This window comes from Ranitomeya variabilis, chromosome 7 (genome assembly GCF_051348905.1).
Source record: "Ranitomeya variabilis isolate aRanVar5 chromosome 7, aRanVar5.hap1, whole genome shotgun sequence".
Classification (NCBI taxonomy): Eukaryota; Metazoa; Chordata; class Amphibia; order Anura; family Dendrobatidae; genus Ranitomeya; species Ranitomeya variabilis.
In genome coordinates, this window is record NC_135238.1 from 1634975 (window position 1) to 1653248 (window position 18274).

Genomic DNA, 18274 nt, shown 5'->3' on the forward strand with positions numbered 1-18274 from the left:
GCCCCCCATATACCAGTATACAGCGCCCCCCATATACCTGTATACAGCGCCCCCCATATACCTGTATACAGCGCCCCCCATACACCTGTATACAGTGCCCCCCATACACCTGTATACAGCGGCCCCATATACCAGTATACAGCACCCCCAGATACCTGTATACAGCACCCCCCATACACCTGTATACAGCGCCCCCATACACCTGTATACAGCGCCCCCATATACCAGTATACAGCGCCCCCCATATACCTGTATACAGCGCCCCCCATATACCAGTATACAGCGCCCTCCATATACCAGTACACGCCCCCATATACCAGTATACAGCACCCCCATATATCTGTATACAGCGCCCCCCATACACCTGTATACAGCGCCCCCATATACCTGTATACAGCGCCCCCATATACCAGTATACAGCACCCCCATATACCAGTATACAGCACCCCCATACACCTGTATACAGCGCCCCCATATACCAGTATACGCCCCCATATACCAGTATACGCCCCATATACCAGTATACAGCGCCCCCCATATACCAGTATACGCCCCCATATACCTGTATACAGCGCCCCCCATACACCTGTATACAGCACCCCCATACACCTGTATACAGCGCCCCCCATATACCAGTATACAGCGCCCCCCATATACCTGTATACAGCGCCCCCATATACCTGTATACAGCGCCCCCATATACCAGTATACAGCGCCCCCCATATACCTGTATACAGCGCCCCCCATATACCTGTATACAGCGCCCCCCATATACCTGTATACAGCACCCCCCATATACCAGTATACAGCACCCCCCATATACCAGTATACAGCGCCCCCCATATACCAGTATACAGCGTCCCCCATATACCTGTATACAGCACTCCCTATATACCCGTATACATCCCTGATATACCAGTATACACCGCCATATACCTGTATACATCCCCGATATACAGCATTCAGCATATACCTGTATACACCGCCATATACCTGTATACACCCCCCATATACCTGTATACATCCCCGATATACAGCACTCAGTATATACCTGTATACACCCCCCATATACCTGTATACATCCCCGATATACAGCATTCAGCATATACCTGTATACACCGCCATATACCTGTATACACCCCCATATACCTGTATACATCCCCGATATACAGCACTCAGTATATACCTGTATACACCCCCCATATACCTGTATACATCCCCGATATACAGCACTCAGTATATACCTGTATACACCGCCATATACCTGTATTGTCAGGAAAATATGATTTATTTTCCATTGTTCGGGTTACACAGACAGGGCTGCCTGCTACTCCTCCCACCAATGGTTTCTGTAAAGCCAAAATCCTTCTTGCAGCCCCTTCCCCCCTCTCTATGAATTTCCAAACAGAGAAAGATGAGACACAGGGGTGCCTGCGGAGGGCTCCCAGGGTTCTGGTGGTATATTGGACTTAACCCTGAGAAGCAGGTGCTCTCATAATTCATCTCTAGGTGTCGGTGCCCAAGTATCTACACTTTCATGGTACTCTCATAATTTATTATTTATTTCTATAGCACCATTAATTCCATGGTGCTGTACATGATAAGGGGTTACATACAAGTTATAGATAACGTTTACAGTAAACAAGTTTACAATGACAGACTGGTACAGAGGGGAGAGGACCCTGTCCTTGCGGACTTACATTCTACGGGATAATGGGGAAGAGACAGGAGGTCAGTGTGCTGCAGCACTGGTGGTGGTGAGGCGGCAGCTCTGGTGGTGGTGAGGCGGCAGCTCTGGCGGTGGTGAAGCGGCAGCTCGGGCGGTTGGTGAGGAGGCAGCTCGGGCGGTTTGCTTGCAGGATGCGTTTTTTCTCCATAGACTTTTATTAGTGACGCAGTGCGACGCATTGCCAAACGTCGCAACCGTCGTGCGACGGTTGCGTCGTGTTGCGTTGTTCCAAGACTCCTTCTATGTTCAACAGCAGGGCACAGCCATGGGCTCAAATGTAGCGCCCCCTTTCGCGGTGGCCTACATGGCAGCCTTTGAGAGCGATTTCGTCTATACCCATCCTCTGTTCTTGGACCACTGTGAAATCTGGCGGAGATACATTGATGACATTTTTTGCATATGGGATGGACCAATCGAGTCACTCTTGTCATTTGACAATCACATAAACAACATTTGGCCAGAACTTAAATTCACCATACAGCATGACACAAACCGGATTAGTTTTCTGGACACTTTAATTTATAAGGAGAGGGGGGGTGCACTGGCCATTGATTTGTTTACCAAACCTACAGACCGCAATGGTCTGCTTCATTTCAGCAGCTGTCACCCCCCTTCCACAAAAAACTCCATCCCTAAATCTCAATTTCTAAGGGTGGACCGGATTGTCTCTGATGACAACACGAAGAAAGTGAGATTATCAGAAATGGAGGGCAAGTTTTCTAATAGGGGTTACCCACAGGGGGGTACTCACTAAGGCCAAATTAAATACATCTCAGAGGAAGTCAACGTAAGCATCAAGAGAATTCCTTTTGTCACAACCTTTCACCCATTTTCTGGCCTGGTACAATCCACCATTAGGAGACACTGGAACATTTTGACTAAAAGTTATCCACTCATTCCAGAATTTAAATCACCATTTCTTTCGTGCTTTAGACGTGCCAAAAACTTAAGAGACAGGTTGGTAAAAGCGGATATAGGCCCAGTAACAACCCTGGCTAGACAAACCTTCCTTCAAACGCAAAGAAAGGGTACTTTTCCATGCCTAAACTGTCTACAGTGCAGTAATGTTCAAAAGGGCCCCGCAGGATTTCACCCACAAACAGGCAAAGCCCTAGCAATCAAGGGTTTCTATGCCTGCGAGTCCACGCATGTGATCTATGTAATCAAATGCCCGTGCGGCCTCGCCTATGTGGGGGAAACTACGCAAGCCATTCGGGACAGAGTGTCCCAACATAAATCTACCGTCCGGTGCAAAAAAACTCATCTTCCTCTCCCCCACCACTTCATTGAAAAAAATCATAACATTTCCCAACTTCGATTTCAGGTACTAGAGCAGATAGACCCCCTAAGAAGAGGCCAGGATCGCATAAAAACACTTAAAAGAAGGGAAGCATTCTGGATCTTCACCTTACAGACCCTAGAGCCAAAGGGATTAAACCGGGACTATGACGTAGCAGCATTTTTATAATGTCGTTCGTTCCATATCTAACTCATGTGAAGCCCTTGACTGTTTTAATTTGTGTACCAAGCTCTCAAATGTATTTGTCTAATTTTGATATGTTTTCTTTTCTTTAGAATCGATAGTCTCACGGCACATGCATGGCACTGGTGGCTGTACACGGCACTCTAGATGGTAGAGTATATATGTACTGCGATTTGAGTTTCACAACCTTTTCCCTTATGTGTTATTACTTACTAACATTCATCATCTTCTTCCTTAAAACCCTTCTTTTATCCCCTCCTTGAGAGAGCTTAACATCGCCCCCTTTTTCAACCACGACACTGGCCTCAGGCTAAACAGGATTGCTCACCGGCTCATCTCTACGAGCTCTATAGGAGTTCCTGATCCGCACATACACATCTCACTTAGTGCGCTCCCCCACATAGATTCCTGTTCATGCTGGCCCATTGAGCTCGACACAGCTCTATATGCGCAGGCGCGCTTGACGCCGTGATCACATGACCGCGATGACGCGGCGGGTCACGTGACCCGATTACACAACGCAGATATACCCGGAAGTATCACCATTACACAGTGGCCCCGGGAGCACCTGACAGAGCGCCACGGACCTGGCTATCCAAGGTAACTAGAGGGGGTTTCACTACAGCGCTTTCTCCTACTTATATTACAGCGCCTATTTGCATTGGATTTAGGGAGCTTCCCTATATATATGTATTTCTCTCCACAGCGCTACCCCTAGTGGTGGGTTCTCGCCTCTCCTCAGTACCTTCCCTCCGGGAATCTCTCCAGGATCCCTGAGGTATTTTGCCACTTTAGCCCTTGGGATTGCCCATTTAGGTCTTAACACGCATATACTGTGTCACCTTGGTCCCGGGTTGCCTACACTCAGGCCTTTGTGGCCTTTATAATCCCTTTTGTGCATTACTTCCAGGTAATTTTCTGTCTTCATGGTACAAGTTTAAACACACAATTAGAGCAATCGGTTCAGTGTTAGTCAAATGCCCCACGGTACAACAGCATGACGCTTTTTGGGGTTGCCACTCAAACCCTCTTCTGCACTTTACAATGTTTGGCATCCTTTTTGTACTGTTTCTTTTCTGCCATCACAACCCTTATTGGCATACTATTACCATATCCTTTAAATATCATGTGACGTACTGGTTATTCTGTCACAATTTCCTCATAGTCTGATATCTGGTGCATACACGACCATTTGAATTACTAACATCATTTACCACATCTTCGTTGTAGGTTGTCATTGGGCACTCTCTGTTTACAGCACTCTGATCGGAATACCTTCTACCTAGTATCCTTTAGGCGATATTGACCTTAGTCACGTATATAGCTCCTTCACAGGTTTTTGTATTGTGTCATAACGGTCTTCTTCCATTTCAGTTATTTTCTCTTCCTTACCAATACTCACAGCTTCGTATTCTTTATAATTGGAATCTTCACGACTCACGGGACACCAACCTGGATTTGCTCCGGCCACCACGGTTGCTCACCTCTCTCTTTTATAGGACGGATTTGAACAGAATTATCATAGTTCCGTTGTTTTCTCTCTTTTGTGCATCATGTGGATATTGTCACTAATCTGTATTTGATGCTTTACCTGTATTTCAGTTTTGTTAAAGATATTTCTGATGAAGGTCTTGTGATTGGACCGAAAACGTTTAAATCTTTAAACTGGATGCACAAATAAACGGAATGTTCATTTTTTCTTGCAACAAAAATCTGAGTGCCAAGTGATTGCCATTATCTTGTTGACGGGCTGGAAACCTGACTTGTGCACCACACAGGACCCTCGAGTGCCGTGTGCATTGTCTGTATGTGTTGCGTCGGACCGTCGCCACCAAAAAACTTTACATGTAACGTTTTTTGGTGCGTCATCTGCAGCATTTCCGACCGCGCATACGCGGCCGGAACCCCACCCCCGCCTCCCCGCACCTCACAATGGGGCAGCGGATGCGTTGAAAAACAGCATCCGCTGCCCCCGTTGTGTGGCGCTTGCACAGTATGCGTCGGTGCACTGCAACGTCGCATTGCGACGTGCAGTGCACGACGCTAATGTGAAAGTAGCCTAACGGGACTAGAGGACTTCGGAAGTGCGAAGAGGGAGCGGTTATCTGACAGGTGGGGCAGGACCTACAATAATTCAGGATCTCAGGGTAAGATCCCGGCCAATAGAACCTCTGTGTTAATTTCTCCTGCATTTTCTCTACCCCCTTATGTCCTCACAAAACATATGAATGAGCCATGTCTAGAACCCTCTGCCGGTATGGCCCTGGAACCAACAGCTGCTCCACTATCTCCTCTCCCCTCAGTGTGGTCACCAGATACATTAACTCGCCATTAACAGCAAAGTCTGGGAACCTGGTGTCAGCCCCCGGCTCTTGAGCAACCCCATCAATCACAGACACATTTTCAAAGGCCCCTTTAGGGTAAGAGCCCGCATTTAAGTAGTTCCGAAATTTTCCCCAGCTCAGGAACCTCGGCCTCACTGGTCACCGGATCGTCTTCATCACCAGCGATGACACACAAGGGGAAATCCTCCACCTCCAACTGCGACGGGGATGCATCAGGGTTGCACTGGCTCCTGCCTGAGTCACTGGGCCTTTCCCCACCAGTCCCAGAACAGGCTGAAGTCCCGCCGGATTATCACGGGGTGCAGCAAGTCTCTGACTAGCCCAACCTCATGATACTCCGTACCACTTCTAGCTTTAATCAACACTCTGGCAACAGGGTAGTCTTTGGAGCCCCCATTGATACAGCATATCTATATATATAATTGTCTAAGGGTTTAATTGTCTGTCTGTCCTGGAAATCCCGCATCTCTGATTGGTCGAGGCCGCCAGGCCTCGACCAATCAGCGACGGGCATTGTCCTCCACTGCTGTCAAGTGATCGCCATTGTGTTGTCTAAGGGTCTAATTGTCTGTCTGTCTCGGAAATCCCGCCTTGCTGATTGGTCGAGGCCAGCCGGCCTCGACCAATCAGCAACAGGCACAGTCTGCCGTGAATTCTGGAATCATCATTGTCCTCCACTGCTGTCATGTCCTGCCATTGTGTAGGGTGTGTGCCTGCGTCTCCCTGTATGGGCGGCATCTCCCTGTGTTTCTATCTTAGAATGGGTCGTAAACAAAAATACGCCAATGAGGATGACAGAAAAGCAGCAGCAGCAAGAAAACGACAACATCGGGAACAGGAGACACCACAACAAACTGCCGCCAGACAAGCCCAGGATGCGGAATCTCACAGACACCTTCGCCAACCGAAGACACCACAACAAACTGTACGAAAGGAACAACATGATCGCCAAATTCATAAAAAACGAATGCTCTACCAACTAAGGCACGACCAGGACAATATTCAACAACGTGCACATTACGTAACAGACAATGAAAGTACAATTCATGAACACTACTGTGGGAATATGAATGCAGTTTGCTCTAAATGCGAGACTCTGAATTTCATTGATGAAAAACCATCAGACAATCAGTTTACTCAATGCTGCCAAAAAGGAAAAGTTATGCTACCGAGACCTCACTATTCCTGCGCGCCTGCACAGAAAGGACCTGCAGTGACATCACGGTCATGTGACCGCAACACGGTCATGTGACCGCGATGTCATCACAGGTCCTGCGCGACAAGGACCTGCCGTGACGTCACAGTCATGTGACCGTGACGTCGTCACGTGACCGCGACGTCATCACACCCTGGGACCGGAAGCTGCCGCCTGCACCCCACACAGGCAACAGAGCTACAACGCGCCTGCGAAAGGTGAGTATATGTTTATTTTATTTTTTTTTTAACCTATGTCATACATGGCTGGGCAATATACTACGTGGCTCTGTGCTGTATACTACGTCACTGGGCAATATACTAAGTCACTGGGCAATATACTACGTGGGCTGTGCAATATACTACGTGGGCTGTGCAATATACTACGTGGGCTGTGCAATATACTACGTGACTCTGTGCTGTATACTACGTCACTGGGCCATATACTACGTGGCTCTGTGCTGTATACTACGTCACTGGGCAATATAATACGTGGCTGGGCAATATACTACGTGGTTGGGCAATATACTACGTGGGCATCGCAATATACAACGTGGGCTGCGCAATGTACTGCGTGGGCTGCGCAATGTACAGCGTGGGCTGCGCAATGTACTGCGTGGGCTGCGCAATGTACTGCGTGGGCTGCGCAATGTACTGCGTGGGCTGCGCAATGTACAACGTGGGCTGCGCAATGTACAGCGTGGGCTGCGCAATGTACAGCGTGGGCTGCGCAATGTACTGCGTGGGCTGCGCAATGTACTGCGTGGGCTGCGCAATGTACTGCGTTGGGCTGCGCAATGTACTGCGTGGGCTGCGCAATGTACTGCGTTGGCTGCGCAATGTACTGCGTTGGCTGCGCAATGTACTGCGTGGGCTGCGCAATGTACTGCGTGGGCTGCGCAATATACGTGGGCTGCTCAATGTACAGCGTGGGCTGCGCAATGTACTGCGTGGGCTGCGCAATGTACTACGTGAGCTGCGCAATGTACTACGTGGGCTGCGCAATGTACTGCGTGGGCTGCGCAATGTACTGCGTGGGCTGCGCAATGTACTGCGTGGGCTGCGCAATGTACTGCGTGGGCTGCGCAATGTACTGCGTGGGCTGCGCAATGTACTGCGTGGGCTGCGCAATGTACTGCGTGGGCTGCGCAATGTACTGCGTGGGCTGCGCAATGTACTGCGTGGGCTGCGCAATGTACTGCGTGGGCTGCGCAATGTACTGCGTGGGCTGCGCAATATACTACGTGGGCTGCGCAATATACTACATGGGCTGCGCAATATACTACGTGGGCTGTGCAATATACTACGTGGGCTGCGCAATATGCAACGTGGGCTGCGCAATATGCAACGTGGGCTGCGCAATATACAACGTGGGCTGCTCAATATACTACATGGGACTGCGTGGGCTGCGCAATGAACTGCGTGGGCTGCACAATGTACTGCGTGGGCTGCCCAATGTACTGCGTGGGCTGCCCAATGTACTGCGTGGGCTGCCCAATGTACTGCGTGGGCTGCCCAATGTACTGCGTGGGCTGCCCAATGTACTGCGTGGGCTGCCCAATGTACTGCGTGGGCTGCCCAATGTACTGCGTGGGCTGCCCAATGTACTGCGTGGGCTGCCCAATGTACTCCGTGGGCTGCGCAATGTACTACGTGGGCTGCGCAATGTACTACGTGGGCTGCGCAATGTACTACGTGGGCTGCGCAATGTACTACGTGGGCAGCGCAATATACTACGTGGGCAGCGCAATATACTATGTGGGCTGCGCAATATACTACGTGGGCTGCGCAATATACTACGTGGGCTGCACAATATACATGGGCTGCGCAATATACTACGTGGGCTGCGCAATATACTACGTGGGCTGCGCAATATACTACATGGGCTGCGCAATATACTACGTGGGCATCGCAATATACAACGTGGGCTGCTCAATATACTACGTGGGCTGCGCAATATACTACGTGGGCTGCGCAATATACAACGTGGGCTGCGCAATATACAACGTGGGCTGCGCAATGTACTGCGTGGGCTGCGCAATGTACTGCGTGGGCTTCGCAATGTACTGCGTGGCTGTGCAATATACTACGTGGGCTGTGCTATACACTACGCATGCATATTCTAGAATACCCGATGCGTTAGAATGTACTACGTGGGCTGCGCAATGTACTACGTGGGCAGCGCAATATACTACGTGGGCAGCGCAATATACTACGTGGGCTGCGCAATATACTATGTGGGCTGCGCAATATACTACGTGGGCTGCGCAATATACTACGTGGGCTGCACAATATACGTGGGCTGCGCAATATACTACGTGGGCTGCGCAATATACTACGTGGGCTGCGCAATATACTACATGGGCTGCGCAATATACTACGTGGGCATCGCAATATACAACGTGGGCTGCTCAATATACTACGTGGGCTGCGCAATATACTACGTGGGCTGCGCAATATACAACGTGGGCTGCGCAATGTACAACGTGGGCTGCGCAATGTACTGCGTGGGCTGCGCAATGTACTGCGTGGGCTGCGCAATGTACTGCGTGGGCTGCACAATGTACTGCGTGGGCTGCGCAATGTACTGCGTGGGCTTCGCAATGTACTGCGTGGCTGTGCAATATACTACGTGGGCTGTGCTATACACTACGCATGCATATTCTAGAATACCCGATGCGTTAGAATCGGGCCACCATCTAGTGTCCATAGGTTTCCCTGGGATCAAATGGTGGGGAAGTGTGGCTCTTATCAGGGTCACCAAACTCCCGGAGTCCAAGATTCCTGACACCAGAACTCCATTTATGGTCACGGGGCATGACTGCGGCTCATCTACAGGTTGATAGTCCACACTGCAGGCTGGGTAGGCATAATACGAGCAGCACCTGCCTAGGCTACAATCCATATGCTTGGAAGACATAGGACAACGGGCTGCTATGTGTCCAGGACCGTGACACCTCCAGCAGATCAGGTCTTTAGCAGCAGCATTTGGTAACCCCTCAGCCGCTCCTTGGGATCTCTGACTTCCCCCCCAGTGGTGGATGTGTTACCCCTCTTTTGGGACTCGGGTTCCCGCTGGGTACCACAGTATGGAAATGTACCACCTACCAGCCTCGTTAGGGACTTCTCGACCAAGTGGTTCCTTTCTACGAGGTCCGCCAAGTCATCTGCATTCCGGGGGTCTCCTTGGGCAACCCAGTTCTGCACTGACCTGGGAAGGGAGTGAATAAATCTGTCCATGACGACCCTCTCGGCCATCTTTGCTGGAGTGGAGGACTCCGGCTGCAACCATTTCTGGACCAAATGCAACAAGTCAAACATCTGAGAGCGGTTTATCACCATAATACATCTGCAGCGCCCCAGAGTCCTGGTCGTTGCAGTACTGTGGCTCCGCCACTATGGGGAGCCATGGTGCGTCCGATGGCACTGAAGGAGTTCACCTGATCAGGTATCACAGACACCAATACATTTCACAGCTGGGCCTCCGGGGGGAGCTAAGGGTTCTATTCATTAGGCCACTCCCCACCATAGTGGGTAAACTGGGGGTCAGGCAGGAAGTGAGATCAGAAAGCTGACTGGATTGGACGAAGCAACACCTAGTGGCAGAGGGTGTTGTGGAGGAAGAGACAGTAGGGTCTCTGTCAGGGGTGGGATCCTGACAGAGGCTTGGCATTTGAAAGAACGTAACGGGTCCGCGCCAGCTCCGGGAAGCGGCGGGGCCCAAGAAAGGACTAGAAGCGAGATAGATTGTGCTGAGTGAGAAACAAGATCAAGCAATAGGAGAATTCCAGTAGGGGTCGTGCTGTAAGACCGGAGCAACACCCTACTGAGGCGCACTACCGGTGGCCGGAACGCCGAGGGAGTATTATAACATTCAGCTTCAAGCAATACTCTAAACAGCGGCAGGACAGTCAGTCTAAGGCGGGCTGTCTCACACAAATCACCTATGAAGTCTTGGGGGGCACCTTGTGGAGAGGGGCGACTCTAGGGTCCCGGAAGAGCTCCGAGCCTACCCGTCAAACGGGTGCCGTCCCAACCAGAACACCAGGGAGGGACGGAGGATTAGAAGAACATCATTTAATCGAGTTGTGAGGGAACTTAAGAAACAGACACAACGGTTGTGGGGACTTTCCGTAAGCACAGCAGGGAAGGACCGCAACACATAGCGCTAGAAGGAAGGCACCGATTTCCACCTGTGAAGAGAACTCTGGAGGTGCCATTGGACCGGCCGGACTTGCGCAGCCTGGTGACCCGTATTCTGGACTGTGGACTCAGAGATCTTCAGTAAAGAGGTAAAGAGACTGCAACCTGGTGTCCTCGTTATTTACTGCACCGCACCACCACTACCATCCTCCACACCTATTATTCACTGTGCGCCCCACGGCAGGGTCACGGACCGGGGCCTAGCCGCCGTGACAACCCCCAGAAGCAGAGACTCGTAGGCCCGGTACCGGGTATCCCTCGGCCCTGCGGCGGTGGGGGCGCTGCAACTTGGCGTCACGAACAGGATCTACTTAAGCCTGAGGAATCAGGTCATGTGTGCCTTGGAACTGTGATTTATCGTGCTTTGATTGTGCTTTATTACAAAGACTGTGTGCTGCGCCTTTTGCCGCTAAAATCCGCCGCCATTGCAGCGCTGAGGAGGAGGGGCGTGAAGTGGGCGTAGGCAAGCTGGAAAGCGCGAACGACAATGGCCGCCCAGTCCAAATATTTCGGTGTCCTGCGGACGTGTCCGTCAACAGCCGAGGTCCGCCTCCTGATCCTGTTTGGAGGGTGGAGACCATGGAGACGGGGCCGCCCACGAAAGAGACCGCGGGAAAAGGACCAGGAAGAAGAAGTCAGTGAGATGGAGGACGCCATGGCCAGCCGCCCGGAGCCGGAGCGTGGGGTCGGAGCCGAGGACTCCCCCAGCTACCCGGAGAGGCACCGCAGCCAGACCTCCACAGTTGATGCTGACCTCCTGCAGACCGGAGCGGACGAGCTGATCCACCAACTCCTGCAGACGCAGCTGAGCACTGAGGCCGGGTGGAAGAAGACCATCATCGGGAGCCTCACCAGACATCTGTCGGCAGCCTCGCCTGGTCCGGAGCAAGAAAGAAGTTCCAGCGCTCCGAAGCCAGAAAGCAAGGCCCTGCCGGAAAGCGAGATGCTGCAAACGGAGATGACAACGCCGCAGCGCAAGGCCCCACAACCAGCGTTCCAGACCCCAGCGGAGATGGAGCAGACCGGCACCGGAGGGACCGCGTCTGAAGCAGGTATGAAGGACGACCCTGCCCTGACAACCGACACCACTCCGGTGACTGCTAGTGCCACAGCTGCTGACTCCGTTCTAGTGACTGATCTTGCGGCAGCCGCTACCTCTGCTGCAGCAAATGCCTCTACTCAAGCTGCGCAGACCTCCATCGCTGCGCCTGATTTAACTGTACATGCAAGACGGATTAACGGCGTTTGTCCAGCACTGGGTATAACCCTGGACCTCACTTATCCCAGGCCAAGAAGGGTTAAGTGCCAGGTGCAGCCCTGGAAGCCGTCCAACTAAACCTCGGAAACCTGAAACTGTAAATAGTTAACTGTTTGTTTCCCTGCTTTTTGCTACTTTAAACCCGTCCAGGGTTAACTCTTAAGGGGATCCTTCTGTGGACCTGGGATCCCTATTGTTTTGCTTTTATTTGATTTTTTCAAGTTTTTGCACAAGTTTCTAGAACTGCTGAAATCATGAACAGTGCATGATCCGAACTTCTTGTATATAGTTTGCACCTTATTAAAGGCGCTCCCTACTGGTTTTACTTAAAGAAGGACTCTTTGTGAAGATACCGCACTGGAACCTTTGCTGAGTATGGACTGGTAGCCTGGGAAGGTGTGCTACCTCATAGAGACTTGGTCCCCTCTTAAAGAGGATGTTCATTTGTTACGCTTAAACTGTGATATTGCTTAAGATAGGAAGCAATAATGTCTTGACCAAAGAAAGAGATGATAATGTTTACATGAGAAAGTTATATGTATTTAATTAGTTAAATGTGAAGAAATACTGATGATGTGCTCTGAGAAGAAAAAGGTGAAAGATAGAAGAAGGATGCAGTGGGCCCGTAGGGATAGACATGGTGTCCAGCATGCATGATAGAGAGAAAGATAATGAGAAGGCTTAATGTTCGATAGAAAATGTTTTGATAATGCTGATAGAAAGTTAGGATAGAAGGTAAACCCTGAGTCCTCATAGGAGTCATGTAGAGATGACTCAGTGCTCTTAAACTGAAAGTAATGTTATGTTCTATACTGTGTATAGTAGTTGAAAAGGCAGTAGGCCCTGGCTGAACGGGGCGGTCCTGCATAGAAAGGAGAGGCAGAAGGTCTGGTGCCGATAGGACAGGCGGTCCTGCAGATTTAAAGAAGGAGAATGAAAAAGTTAAATTACCTTATAATGTGATTATAGGAAGGTCTTTAGTGGATTTAGAGTGTGAGTCCTTAAAGGCAATGTTAAATTATTGTCCAACAATTGTGCACTTAGTAGAATACCCGGTTGGGTAACAGGAGTTATTTATAGCCTGTAATTTATAATGTTAACCATGTTTGTAACGTTCAAGTGTCCTTACCTCCCATAAAGGGAAGCCTGTTCAAGTATACTTATTGTTATTGCACTCAACAAAACTGTATGTCTTTTTGCTAACTTGTATTGTTGTTTTCTTCCCAGTCCCGGAGTACTGTGTTTAACCAGGGGGGAGTGCAGCGCCCCAGAGTCCTGGTCGTTGCAGTACTGTGGCTCCGCCACTATGGGGAGCTATGGTGCGTCCGATGGCACTGAAGGAGTTCATCTGATCAGGTATCACAGACACCAATACATTTCACAGCCGGGCCTCCGGGGGGAGCTAAGGGTTCTATTCATTAGGCCACTCCCCACCATAGTGGGTAAACTGGGGGTCAGGCAGGAAGTTAGATCAGAAAGCTGACTGGGTTGGAACCAGGCAACACCTTGTGGCAGAGGGTGTTGTGGGGGAAGATTCGGTAGGGCCCCTGTCAGGGGTGGGATCCTGACAGAGGCTTGGCATTTGAAAGAACGTAACGGGTCCGCGCCAGCTCCGGGAAGCGGCGGGGCCCAAGAAAGGACTAGAAGCGAGATAGATTGTGCTGAGTGAGAAACGAGATCAAGCAATAGGAGAAATACCAGTAGGGGTCGTGCTGTAAGACCGGAGCAACACCCTACTGAGGCGCACTACCGGTGGCCGGAACGCCGAGGGAGTATTATAACATTCAGCTTCAAGCAATACTCTAAACAGCGGCAGGACAGTCAGTCTAAGGCGGGCTGTCTCACACAAATCACCTATGAAGTCTTGGGGGGCACCTTGTGGAGAGGGGCGACTCTAGGGTCCCGGAAGAGCTCCGAGCCTACCCGTCAAACGGGTGCCGTCCCAACCAGAACATCAGGGAGGGACGGAGGATTAGAAGAACATCATTTAATCGAGTTGTGAGGGAACTTAAGAAACAGACAACGGTTGTGGGGACTTTCCGTAAGCACAGCAGGGAAGGACCGCAACACATAGCCCTAGAAGGAAGGCACCGATTTCCACCTGTGAAGAGAACTCTGGAGGTGCCATTGGACCGGCCGGACTTGCGCAGCCTGGTGAACCGTATTCTGGACTGTGGACTCAGAGATCTTCAGTAAAGAGGTAAAGAGACTGCAACCTGGTGTCCTCGTTATTTACTGCACCGCACCACCACTACCATCCTCCACACCTATTATTCACTGTGCGCCCCACGGCAGGGTCACGGACCGGGGCCTAGCCGCCGTGACAACCCCCAGAAGCAGAGACTCGTAGGCCCGGTACCGGGTATCCCTCGGCCCTGCGGCGGTGGGGGCGCTGCACATCCAGTGATGAACCCTTTTGGCTCTGACAGAGTGACCCCTGAGCATGCCAATATCTCCGTTTTCAGCTTGGCACACTCTTGCACATCCTGTAATGTCAAATCGAAATAGGCCTTCTGTGGTTCACCAGTCAAACGGGGGGCCAGTACCTCTGCCCACTGCTCTGGTGGTAGCTTCTCCGCCACCCGCTCGAACACAGCCTCTATATCATCCTCTGGGGTCATCTTTTGCATGGCTCATCTTACCACTTTCCGGATGCAGGAGTCATCACCTTGATGGGGGGGGTGGTATCTCTGCCGCAGACATCCCCCGCCAGGAGTTCTGTCCACCTTTGTTGTTGTATCTGTTGTATTAGGAGTTTACTAGTCTCCTGCTGTATCTGCTGCTTCTGCTGTTGGCTCAGGATCAGGTGCTGGATTAGCTCCTCCATTTTGTCCAACCGCTGTTCCATCTCTGCAGCTGCCTTAGCCTAGGACATACGATTTGTGCACCACTGCTACACGTGTTCCTGGAATATTGCCTGCATCCAAAACACCACTTGAGGAAGGTCAGCTCACTTAGCTGTGCTTCGAGGTAGACACAGGCACATGTGGGGTTAAAGTCTCTGGGTGGTTTATTGTATCACAAACCAAAACCCCAAAATGGTAACAGAAACAGCCTGTCTGGCTCAAATGAAAATCAAAAGTTTATACAGTCCTGCCCGGCACTTCTGGGACAACCCCTATGGCAGCTCTCACAGGAGCTTCAGGATGGAGGCTTCCTTCCTCCACACAACACAGAGAAAGAAAATAAAACCAGCTGGACATTTATTTCCACCACCACATCATGGAGGTGGAGATATGGAGGAGGCATCCCGCCCATCTCTGACCCATCCACCAAGAAAGCCAGGCCCATATAGCAACTGGATTGCTCTTAGCCCATATCCTGCTGGAGGAAACACTTAAAGGGAACCTGTCACCCCCAAAATCGAAGGTGAGCTAAGCCCACCGGCATCAGGGGCTTATCTACAGCATTGTGTAATGCATTCTGTAATGTTGTAGATAAGCCCTCGATGTTACCTGAAAGAGGAGAAAAAGAGGTCAGATTATACTCACCCAGGGGTGGTCCCGCTGCGGTCCGCTCCGATGGGTGTCTCCGGTCCACTCCGATGGGTGTCTCAGGTCCGGTACAGCGCCTCCCATCTTCATTCCATGACGTCCTCTTCTGGTCTTCATGCCGCGGCTCTGGCGCAGGCGCACTTTATCTCCCTGTTGAGGGCAGAGCAAAGTACTGCAGTGCACAGGCGCTGGGCCTCTCTGACCTTTCCCTGTGCACTGCAGTACTTTGCTCTGCCCTCAACAGGGCAAATCAGTACGCCTGCGCCGAAGCCGCAGCGTGAAGACCAGAAGAGGACGTCATGGAAAGGAGATAGGAGGCGCCGGACCCGGACCTGAGACACCCATCGGAGCAGGACCGCCCCTGGGTGAGTATAATCTAACGTCTTTTTCTCCTCTTTCAGGATACATCGGCGGCTTATCTACAGCATTACAGAATGCATTACAGAATGCTGGAGATAAGCCCCTGATGCCGGTGGGATTACCTCACCTTCGATTTTGGGGGTGACAGGTTCCCTTTAAGGCTATCACATGCAAAGCAATCTTTGTGACACATATCTCCCCTCATGTAGGACACCAGTGAAACTGTCACAATGTGCAAAGAGGAAGGGGAAAAAAATGTAATCTCTAGATCTGCAAAGAAGAAGGCACAAAATGTCACCTCTAGATGTGCAAAGAGGAAGACACAAAATGTCACCTCTAGATGTGCAAAGAGGAAGGGGCAAAATGTAATCTCTAGATGTGCAAAGAGGAAGGGACACAATGTAATCTCTAGATGTGCAAAGAGGAAGGGACAAAATGTCACCACTAGATGTGCAAAGAGGAAGGGACAAAATGTCACCACTAGATGTGCAAAGAGGAAGGGACAAAATGTCACCACTAGATGTGCAAAGAGGAAGGGACAAAATGTCACCTCTAGATGTGCAAAGAGGAAGGGACAAAATATCACCTCTAGATGTGCAAAGAGGAAGGGACAAAATGTCACCACTAGATGTGCAAAGAGGAAGGGACAAAATGTCACCACTAGATGTGCAAAGAGGAAGGGACAAAATGTCACCTCTAGATGTGCAAAGAGGAAGGGACAAAATATCACCTCTAGATGTGCAAAGAGGAAGGGACAAAATGTAATCTCTAGATGTGCAAAGAGGAAGGGACAAAATGTAATCTCTAGATGTGCAAAGAGGAAGGGGCAAAATGTCACCTCTAGATGTGCAAAGAGGAAGGGACAAAATGTCACCTCTAGATGTGCAAAGAGGAAGGGACAAAATATCACCTCTAGATGTGCAAAGAGGAAGGGACAAAATGTAATCTCTAGATGTGCAAAGAGGAAGGAGCAAAATGTCACCTCTAGACGTGCAAAGAGGAAGGGGCAAAATGTCACATCTAGATGTGCAAAGAGGAAGGGACAAAATGTCACATCTAGATGTGCAAAGAGGAAGGGACAAAATGTCACCTCTGGATGTGCAAAGAAGAAGGAGCAAAATGTCACCTCTAGATGTGCAAAGAGGAAGGGGCAAAATGTCACATCTAGATGTGCAAAGAGGAAGGGACAAAATGTCACCTCTGGATGTGCAAAGAGGAAGGGACAAAATGTAATCTCTATATGTGCAAAGAGGAAGACACAAAATGTCACCTCTAGATGTGCAAAGAGGAAGACACAAAATGTCACCTCTAGATGTGCAAAGAGGAAGAGGCAAAATGTCACCTCTAGATGTGCAAAGAGGAAGGGACAAAATGTCACCTCTAGATGTGCAAAGAAGAAGGAGCAAAATGTCACCTCTAGATGTGCAAAGAGGAAGGGGCAAAATGTCACATCTAGATGTGCAAAGAGGAAGGTGCAAAATGTCACCTCTAGATGTGCAAAGAGGAAGACACAAAATGTCACCTCTAGATGTGCAAAGAGGAAGGGGCAAAATGTCACCTCTAGATGTGCAAAGAGGAAGACACAAAATGTCACCTCTAGATGTGCAAAGAGGAAGGGGCAAAATGTCACCTCTAGACGTGCAAAGAAGAAGACACAAAATGTCACCTCTAGATGTGCAAAGAGGAAGAGGCAAAATGTCACCTCTAGATGTGCAAAGAGGAAGACACAAAATGTCACCTCTAGATGTGCAAAGAGGAAGACACAAAATGTCACCTCTAGATGTGCAAAGAGGAAGACACAAAATGTCACCTCTAGATGTGCAAAGATAAAGACACAAAATGTCACCTCTAGATGTGCAAAGAGGAAGGGGCAAAATGTCACCTCTAGATGTGCAAAGAGGAAGGGACAAAATATCACCTCTAGATGTGCAAAGAGGAAGACACAAAATGTCACCTCTAGATGTGCAAAGATAAAGACACAAAATGTCACCTCTAGATGTGCAAAGAGGAAGGGGCAAAATGTCACCTCTAGACGTGCAAAGAGGAAGGGACAAAATTTAATCTCTAGATGTGCAAAGAGGAAGGAGCAAAATGTCACCTCTAGATGTGCAAAGAGGAAGGGGCAAAATGTCACCTCTAGATGTGCAAAGAAAGGGGCAAAATGTCACCTCTAGATGTGCAAAGAGGAAGACACAAAATGTTACCTCT

General features: G+C 50.0%; 1 long non-coding RNA gene across 1 annotated transcript; it reads left to right on the forward strand.

Moving 5' to 3' along the window:
* Positions 1-3657: 3657 nt before the first annotated feature.
* On the forward strand, positions 3658-4917 carry LOC143784121 (uncharacterized). Its single transcript, XR_013217713.1, has 4 exons — positions 3658-3812; positions 3919-3990; positions 4443-4497; positions 4617-4917. It is a non-coding gene; the product is annotated as an uncharacterized LOC143784121 (long non-coding RNA).
* Positions 4918-18274: the final 13357 nt, after the last annotated feature.